The sequence below is a fragment of the Argentina silus genome, assembly GCF_951799395.1.
Source record: "Argentina silus genome assembly, chromosome: 13".
NCBI classification, from domain to species: Eukaryota; Metazoa; Chordata; class Actinopteri; order Argentiniformes; family Argentinidae; genus Argentina; species Argentina silus.
In genome coordinates this window covers 20,456,103-20,466,102 of record NC_139667.1, presented here as the reverse complement: position 1 = coordinate 20,466,102, position 10,000 = coordinate 20,456,103, and the positions used below count along the sequence as shown (strand labels likewise).

General features: G+C 42.6%; 1 protein-coding gene across 1 annotated transcript in view; it reads right to left on the bottom strand.

The window, feature by feature from the left end:
* Positions 1-38, bottom strand: part of gng7 (guanine nucleotide binding protein (G protein), gamma 7) — a gene marked incomplete at its 3' end in the record, with an annotated part of 3,647 nt that extends 3,609 nt beyond the window's left edge. Inside the window, exon 1 of the mRNA XM_083682851.1 lies at positions 1-38. This exon is cut by the window's left edge and continues 22 nt beyond it.
* Positions 39-10,000: the final 9,962 nt, after the last annotated feature.

Here is a 10,000-nt window from a genome sequence, read left to right as displayed (position 1 = left end):
ATTTAAAGGGCCAGGTTAGCTGGTTCCCCGCCGTTCGTTCACTCCCAGTCTTTACCGAGCCAAACGCCACCCCCTCCGTTAGCCGTGTCTGTCCACTCTATCTCCCTCCCTCTCTCTCCCTCCCTCCCTCCCTCCGCCACTTGTGACAGCAAGCGCTCACACACAAACTTGCTTTTCCCCCTTGAGAAAAGAGGGTCGGTTCAGAGTGGAATACGATAAAGTTACGCTATAACAGATCTGAGGCCAGATTTTACGTTTTTCCCACCCATGGTTACGGTAATGATTCGAGGAGTGTAAGCTGACCCTAGATCTGTGGTTAGGGGAGTCGAATAAGACGGCCCTTATTCACCACCGAAAACCAATCCTATTACAAAGCTGCCTCTCTCCACCCCCTCATTCTTATGAAAATGTAACTTGTAACATTGTATTTCTCTATGTTTCGCTTTCCTATATTACAAAGTATCCATCACAATGCTTGCGCCAGGAGTGTGAACTGTCGTGTTCATTACATTCGCGATGATGTGCACATCTGTATGCAGTGAACTAACACTGTAGCAAACCGCATGTTGCATTAGGAGATGTTGACACAGGAGGGCGCCATTACTCAATGGCTACACTGAAATCCGATGTATGTGCTGATGGTTAGCAGACAGCATTTCTGTCGGGTCTCTATGGTCGAGTTAAAGCATAGAAAACCAATCAATTTCCTATAGTCCTCACGCACACACACACACACACACACGCACACACACACACACACACACACACACACACACACACACACACACACACACACACACACACACACACACACACACACACACACGCACACACACAGACTAGCGCACACACACACACACACACACACACACACACACACACACACACACACACACACACACACACACACACACACACACAAACCCCGAGGTCTCCCCTACAGTGACAGTCTGACTCCCCAGTTTCAGGGACCCCTAGTCCAGCTGCTTATAATAGCCATGGTAGAGCTATTTATACCAGAGAGAGAGAGAGAGAGAGAGAGAGAGAGAGAGCATTTACCGCATTGGCCTCATTTCCACTGGAGCGTGAAATTATGCTGATGCCTATACATTTCTCTTTCATTTTCCCTTCCTTTGAAGTCTCTCTCTCTCCTTTTCACACTTGCTCTCTGTGATGTGGGGTTGAAGGGGCTGTATCACTATTAATGCTGAAGACTACAAGAGAGCATTACATTACTTGTATAGCCAAAACTCTGATGACCACTGGATTCTAGTTCTAATTTTGGCTGTAGTAGGACATCACATTATAGCAGCATGGAATTCAGAAAATTCAGTGGAACTCACTGATTCATGAGTCAGAGTTTCTGGGTGATTGCAGTGGCAGCCTTTCTCTCTCCCTCTCTCTCTCTCTCTCTCTCTCTCTCTCTGTCTCTCTCTCTGTCTCTCTCTCTCTCTCTCTCTCTCTCTCTCTCTCTCTCTCTCTCTCTCTCTCTCTCTCTCTCATGGGTTCGGTGAATGTGTTTGTGTGTGTGTGCATATGTGTGTGTGTGTGTGTGTGTGTGTGTGTGTGTGTGCGCGTGTAAACTAGCTTAGTATGCTAAGTCTTGCGTATAAACCAAACTGAGACTGCCGTAACTGGGATTGCTGCAAAAATCACCTCACTTTCCACTAAGGGTCAGTGAAATTACTTATTATCTTAAACTACGTAAACTGATGGTTTAAGAGAGAGATCCTTTATGTAATTACACTGTTTTACTCTATAACATGATGCTTTTGTATCTGTCTACATATTTGAGGTCCATAATAACAATAAAATCTGAATAGAATGGTCATTTGTGAAATTCCGTCACAGTTGGTAATTGGAATCATGTGTCTAATGCTGGACTATAATAATCAAGTTGCCCAGATCAGATTACTACCCCTGGCAATATGGAAATTCTAAACGACTGTGTTCTGATCACTGATCGATATACCAAATATATATACCAGTGTTTCTGCTGAGAAAATGTATATTTGTATAGTTTATTGAGAGCCTTTCACTGGTTGATGGTTGCTGCGTCTACCCTGAGACCTTAATGGTTAGGCCTATGTATACATATTCCAAGTTGGGACAAGTTTTTGCTAAATAGGTAAAGTGAGTGTTGTCTTTGAGGGTAAGTTAGTTATGGAATTCAAATATGTAGACACAAAAGCATCATGTTATATGGTAAAACCATGTAATTACATTGATAGGATAATTACTCAGTTGGAAACAGGTGTGTGGGCCACCTGTCAAGTCTATAAAAGAAAGTGCATAAGTGAATTACAGTAGGTAAATTATGGCGAAAGTGGCAAACTTTACAGACTAGGAGGCTATACCCATCATTAGTACATTTTTCGAACCAATTTGAGCAGATGTGTAACGTCATTGTTTTGATGTTTTGTTAATTTGTGTTTTGTCTTCGAGTGAGGTTCTTTTCTAAGCCCCTTGTGGGTTAAAATAGTTTTATATCCACATGTTTTACACTGATTTTATCACATAGCCATGTGATTTTGCCATTATAAGAAATATGAGTAGACTATTCAAATAATACTTCATAAATGTGTGTTGATGATTACGTGAAAGAGGAAGTCAACAACCAGTGGAAGAAAAAAATAATTAATTTAATGCATGAAAATCATTTCTTGAGGACTATTTAATACACGTTAGGGAATGCGCATATTAGACTTACAGTCAATCGTGATGAGATGCTAATCAAGTCTGCAGACAGATTTCCTGCGAATCAATCAAAAGCCTGACGGATTTTACAGGTGAAGCGTAAACTAAGCAAATCTCAGTTTTTGGGGAACGTGCTCAAAACCTGGCTAAACAGAAAACTGTTAGGTGTCCGAGAAATAGCCCCCTCAGTGAATACAGAAGGTAATTGGGAGAAGGCAACAGGAGGAACATGGCAAGAGTTTGTATGTGTGCGTGTGTGTGTGTGTGTGTGTGTGTGTGTGTGTGTGTGTTTGTGTGTTACTTTAGAGAGCGAGTGAGATTTTTGTTGAGTGTGCGTGTATGTGTGTGTGTGTGTGTGTGTGTGTGTGTGTGTGTGTGTGTGTGTGTGTGTGTGTATGTAACCCCTGGGGATTGTATCAAGATTGTTTGTGTTGTGAGAGTGTGTGTGTCACTCTGGAAGAGAGTATTACCTCATTAAGACACAGCAGAGGGATGCTAGCCCCAGGCTTCTCTCTCACATCACAGCCTGTAACACACACACACACACACACACACACACACACACACACACGCACATGCACACGCACACACACCCGCGAACACACACTGCCTAAGAAATCTCAGCCTGTCGTAACACGTCACTGTCCCCACCTGGGTCACACCATGCTCTGACGCGGCAACCGTCACCATGTCTCCATAGCAACCACGCTGGGCGCAGAATTCCGGATTGGAGAAAGGATGGGTGGAGTGAACGAAAGAGAGCAAGAGCGCGCGAGAGAGAGAGAGAGGGAGAGAGAGAGAGAGAGGCTTTGCTTTGTAGGCCTACGGTCAGTGTGGTCTCCTTCTGGGAGTGTGCTACTGGGTCTTCATGTAACTGATCTGGTATGAGGTCTGGGTCATCTGTGTGACAGAAGACTGTGCTAGCCCACTGAGCTGAGTCTTCATGTCTCTGACACACCACAAGGACAGTTCAGTCAGTGAACTACCTCTTATACATTTACATGTAAAGGAAAAGACAGAACACAAGACAGAACATTTTGAATTCACATTTTTATTAGGAAAATCATTTTGCAGATTTGATATTATTATTTATTCATATATATGATATTTTTCAGTTAGTCAGAGGATGCATCAGCACAGTATATCTTTAATAGGAAGACTATTGCTAGAATAAATATCTATACATGATAATTAGGGTTTTTAAAAAAAAGGTTTAAACATAAAAAGAGAATATATTACAAAAACAATAACAGAGATAAAAACAAATACATTATTTTTCTTTCAAACCAAAGCCATTAATGCTGAGGAATTGTTTAAAAATACAAAGATGATTCACAGTTTGTGTCCTTTGTTCTCATGCTGGCTGGAACACCAATAGGGACCATGCAGGAATGAGGGGCAGAAATGAGGCTAGTAGTTAACTACAGTACCCATGATTCTATAGGGCCCCACAGAGGCCCTGCCCAGAAATACCCTCTATTTTCCTTCCTTCCTTCCTTCCTTCCTTACTCCCTTTCTTCCTTGAGGTAATGACTGATCTAACATGATTGGATTGGTCTAAGCAAGCATTTAATTCCATTACTTTCACCTATCAAGTTATGTTAGATCTATGATTTCCTCAAGCAAGGGAGGAAGGAAGGATTCATTTTAAGAGTATTAGAACAGGGCCTGCATCTGCAGATCTGAGGAAATCAAACAGGTGTGAGCCATACTGTATGTTGGAGAGGTTCCCCAAAGCCCTAGTGGACAGCTAAGTAGAGTCAACACCATTATACTGAAACCACAGAAACAGAATGAGTAGGATGTTTGTTCTATTCATTCTATTTCTATTACTGTCTCTTACACACAATTTGATTCCTGACGGATCCAATAACTCTGAATAGAGTAATTAAGGCCTATAGGGGTTGATTCTGGACCGGGCCCCAACATATGCTTGGGGCTGAACTCTGAAACTGTAGTAGGACGATTTACCTGCAATCTCACAGGTAGAAAAGGAGTTTATGGAACACAATTCTGATGGAACAGAGAACCACAGCCACTCTATGTAACTAATCTCTAACCGCTGCCCTTGCATGTGGTGTTATGGTGCTGTATTTGTAGTCATGCCCAACAGGAACTGTTTACCCATGAACTACACTTCCCACAGTTAAGCCTCTTTAGCAAGTTGACCCCTTTACCCTGTTTCCTGCTCCGTGACTCTCGGACATCAAACGACTGAGGTGTGCTTTCTCTGGGGGGTGAATCCGAACTGGAGATATGTGCGAGAAACTCAAGACTGTCGCGTACTGATGTCAATGACATCGATGTGCGAAAATTTGAGTTTTTGTGTGAGAATCTCAAATTAGGATCTGTCCCTCTATGAACTGTACAAGCGTGTTTCGAAACCCTCTCATTGGTCCATGTCTAAAGGACTCTCCTCCTATCTGGGCTCTAAATAGAAGCTTTGGCTGTCCAGCCAAAGACGTGAGAGAGCGTTGCACAGAGATTCATTTTAAGTCACCATTCTGGGTATGTTTATGTTAGCATCCTTTACTCTCTTCACCTGTAGATTTGATGTTCTCCCGATCATATACCTTTGAACATTATTTACAATTATCTACAGGTGGAGACAGGGTTGAGGTTAATTCCATGTCCATTTGGACAACCCTGGATGGGGACTGATATGGTGAATCAGGAGAATTACCTTTACAACAGAGGGTTAAAGGGATGACACAGTAGTGCAGAAAAACAGCCAGCAAATGGAGGAGGATTCTGTGGCCACAGAGCTCTGCCTTGTGCGTGTGTGTGTGTGTGCATGCGTACGTGTGTGTGTGTGTCTGTGTGCGTGCATTATGTGTGTGTTTGTGTGTGTGTGTGTGTGTGTGTGTGTGTGAATGCTTGCATGTGTGTGTGTGTGTGTGTGTGTGTGTGTGTGTATGTGTGTGTGTGTAGGAGTGAGAGCAGTATGACTCATGCAGAATGTGTGGGTAATCTCCACAGGGAACCTTCAGAATTCTGACAGACACTTCATAAAACCGCATAAAATAACACAAACATACACGCACATGCACACACATGCGCGTGCGCACACACATGCACACATACGCACACACACACATGCACACATACGCACACACACACACACACACACACACACACACACACACACACACACACACACACACACACACACACAGACACACAGACACACACACACACACACACACACACACACACACACACACACACACAGCAGTGAATATGGCCCTTTGATAGATGAGATGAGACATGCTGTGGGAGGATGAGGGCACAAGTGTCTGTCCTGATTCATACTAATGCAGAGGAGTGCACTGTACAGACACAAACACAAACACACACACACACACACACACACACACACACACACACACACACACACACACACACACACACACACACACACACACACCAACAGTACACTCACAAACACCATAATAACACACTACAGCCGCACAGTTCATACTAACACACTACACTCACACACTCCATACTAGTACACTTTACACTAACACACCTCATTGTTTATGGTCTCACCTACAGTTTATGGTGGTCCACGATGGAACATAAACAAAGTCGCAAGTTAGCCCAAGCTTCTTTGTTACGTAATACACATCAGCAAAATAACAGCTCACACACCGACATGCGTTTCACAACATGGGGCTGTTCACGGTTATACTGTCAGGCATAGAGCCTGATTCAATCAAACCTTCCTTTGCCACATTTATGCAGTATCTTTGTTTACAGTACACAACTACTGCTGACACGCGCACACACGCGCACACACACACACACACACACACACACACACACACACACACACACACACACACACACACACACACACACACACACACAAGGAGAGCCTGGTATCTATTGTATGGGTGAAAAGGGATACATTCATATGCTCCCACATAAATATGGCAGCGTGGGCTTGATTATAGGTCCTCACATTAAGCGCCATTGAAAACGGACAATGTAAACGTATGATTCATTCACCTCAAATCAAATAGAACAGATATGGAACGGAAATAAAATGATATACCATTTTGACACACAATGCCATAATATCATTTGTGTGATATGATATCTAATTTGACAAAATAAATCGAAGACACTGATGTATAGACGACATAAGGTATATGTCAAACAGAGAATAAGCAGTAGAGTATAGTACATGGCAATGTACCTACTGACAATGGAAACTGCTTACTCTCAGAGAGACAGACAGTCTCTTTGTGTATAAGAGGGTAACACCTTAATTGAAGGTTCGATATGCACTGTCTATTCATCATGATTAGATTGTTTGTTAAGCGACTGTAAACTGTTTTTAATCATGAACTTCTCTATACTTATGCATCACTGAAATAGCTAGCAATACTGTAGCAAACAATGTAATACATCTTAAAGTATATGTAGATCATAAAAAAGCAGGCCGTATATTTGCTACACATGTATTTTACAGTATTGAGTGTCAAACAAACAATGTCATTTATGTTTTATAAGCAGTTCATAAATAAGCGCCATACTTCAAGTAAAGTGTTACTGTAAAGTGCCCATTTTTTTAATTCGTCACACAGAGGATATTAATGAAAAGAGTTACTGTGCTTCTTTAAAGAGAGATGATGAACGGTATTCTCTGTTTCTTTGGATTCAATGGTGGGATTCTAAAAGGATCTTTAGGACTGGTATCACATATCCAGATTATGCTCTTGGACTATCTTGCACTTGTCATCAGGGCTGATAACTTGGTTACATGAACGTGTCACAGATTTGATTATTCTTGGACTATGGTTGCAGTGCCTAACCCAGGGTTGATCAATGTCCATTTCTTGCTCTTGATGAACTGATAACAGAATGATTATTGCCTAATCCAGGATATATTCAATCTGAATCCATGGACAGCTAAGGGTAAATGTGGACAAGGTGAAAATTACTTCTAACCACAGATCTTAAATCAGATGCCCCTATTCAGCAATCTGAACTGTACCTATTAGAGAGATGGAATAAGATCTGACCCAGTATCAATGGTAAGGGGCAACTTCTAAACCTCTCCAGTGGGATAGTGTTAATGCCATAACATTTACATATAGACAATTCACAAGTTCATCAGTCTGTTACGTTACAATACCCTGTTATTCTACTCAACCCTAGTCTTATTGTGCCTTATACATACAAACACATGTAGACACTGTACTGTACATACTAAATACGATTAGGCTTATACTTTTCTAGTTGCCCATGATCACGACAGTATGCGATTGTTCCTCCCCTGCTCTGGTCAAACAACGATTGGGATGGCAATACCATAAGAAAGTGATACAAAACTATGAAAAATGATACAAAACAACAAATGTAGGAATTGATATGTCCAAAAAACGTTGTGCTTTTGGCTACTCCAGTGTACTGTATTCAGTGTTATGGCAAACAACCTCATTAGTTTGGATAAACCAATAGATCTGTTTAGGACAACAATACAATTACTCATATCCCTCCTTTTCTTTGTCTCGAAAAATCATTCACATACTGTGTTGGCATAAACTTGGTGAATGACCAGCAGCCTTGGTGAATGACCAGCAGCCTCACTGTGTGTGAGGGTGTGTGTGTGAGGGTGTCTGTGTGTGTGTGTGTGTGTGTGTGTGTGTGTGATACAAAGTGCAACGTGAGGGCATTTAGGCTGCCCTGTGTCATCTAGGACAGGCCAGTGGTCATCTAGGACAGGCTGTCTGTGTGAAACGAAACCATCTATGATATACAGGTAAGTGTGTGTGTGTGTGTGTGTGTGTCTATATATATATATACTCTATCCCCATCCATGATTGCCTCTCTGCGATGCTTGTGTGATGAGGTTAGAGTTTGATCTGATAGATTGGGAGCACAGGCAGACAGCAGTGATTCCCAAGTCCCTCAGAGCTCAGGTCATATTTACACCATGGAGCAACTCACATTGCTCCATCGTCTCTGTGCTTGTAGATCACAGGTGTCAAACTCATTCCATGGAGGGCAGAGTGTCTACAGGTTATCTACTTGATTGATGAATTAAGGTCACTAATTAGTATGGAACTCCCCTCACCTGGTTGACAAGGTCTTAATTGAAAGGAAAAACCAAAAACCTGCTGACACTCGGCCCTCCATGGAATGAGTTTGACACCTGTGTTGTAGATGAAGGGTATCAAGCCTCATATGGAGAAAACAAACAAAAGGCCAAAAGAAACACTCCTTATATGAAAAAACAAAGAGGTGGAAGTAAACTGAAGTTCCCAACTTCATATCAACATTATCCCAATCCAACTTACATGATTCCCAGTCCAACATTGGTAGATCCCAGTCCACCTCTGATGATCTTAGTTCCAGTTTTATGATCAGTCCGATCCAATGTCCACCTTTTACAGGATTCCACTGATAACAAAAGCCTCGCTTTCCCTTCTCCTTCATCGAGTTGAGCAAACCGTTGAGCCATTTCAAACGTCAAACGTCACACCAGAGTCTTAAAAGGATTGTTGCTTGCTCATATCAGCTGTATGTATATATATATATATACTCTGCCACTGGATACTCCTCCAGTATGTAGATGGGGACCGTTCTAGAAGGATCCATCCACATCCATTTCGAATGATGACAGTTAGGTAAGAGGTTTAGGTCTGTATGTTCTATATATCATACACAACGAGGTGGACAGGAGAGTGATAGACCTTAGGGGGAGGGAAGTATGTATACATAGAATTTTGTACATTATATTGTATGGTCCTCCTCCTTAGGGTCAACACCAGCTACCTCGTCGTCAAGAGGTTTAGGACTCTTGGCGAAGTGGCTTAGGGTGTTGGACAGACAGACGCAGGTTTCCGGGAGTTGGTTCAAGTCCTTTCCAGGCTATCCCCTTCCGACTTTGCTGGGGGGGGGTTAGGGGGCACATTATACTGTGGGAAAAGAGGAGATGGCAGGAGGCCGGGGGAATGGAGAAGAGGGGGTGGGGGGGGGCTAGGTGGTTAATATATAGTATAATACATCAATGGTCTTCACTCATGGTCCAGAAGGGCTGCAGACAGTGTGTGTGTGTGTGTGTGTGTGTGTGTGTGTGTGTGTGTGTGTGTGTGTGTGTGTGTGTGTGTGTGTGTGTGTGTGTGTGTGTGTGTGTGTGTGTGTGTGTGTGTGTGTGTGTGTGTGTATGATACAAAGTGCAACGTGAGGGCATTTAGGCTGCCCTGTGTCATTTAGGACAGGCTGTGTGAAACGAAACCATCTATGATATACAGGTAAGTGTGTGTGTGTGTGTGTGTGTGTGTGTGTG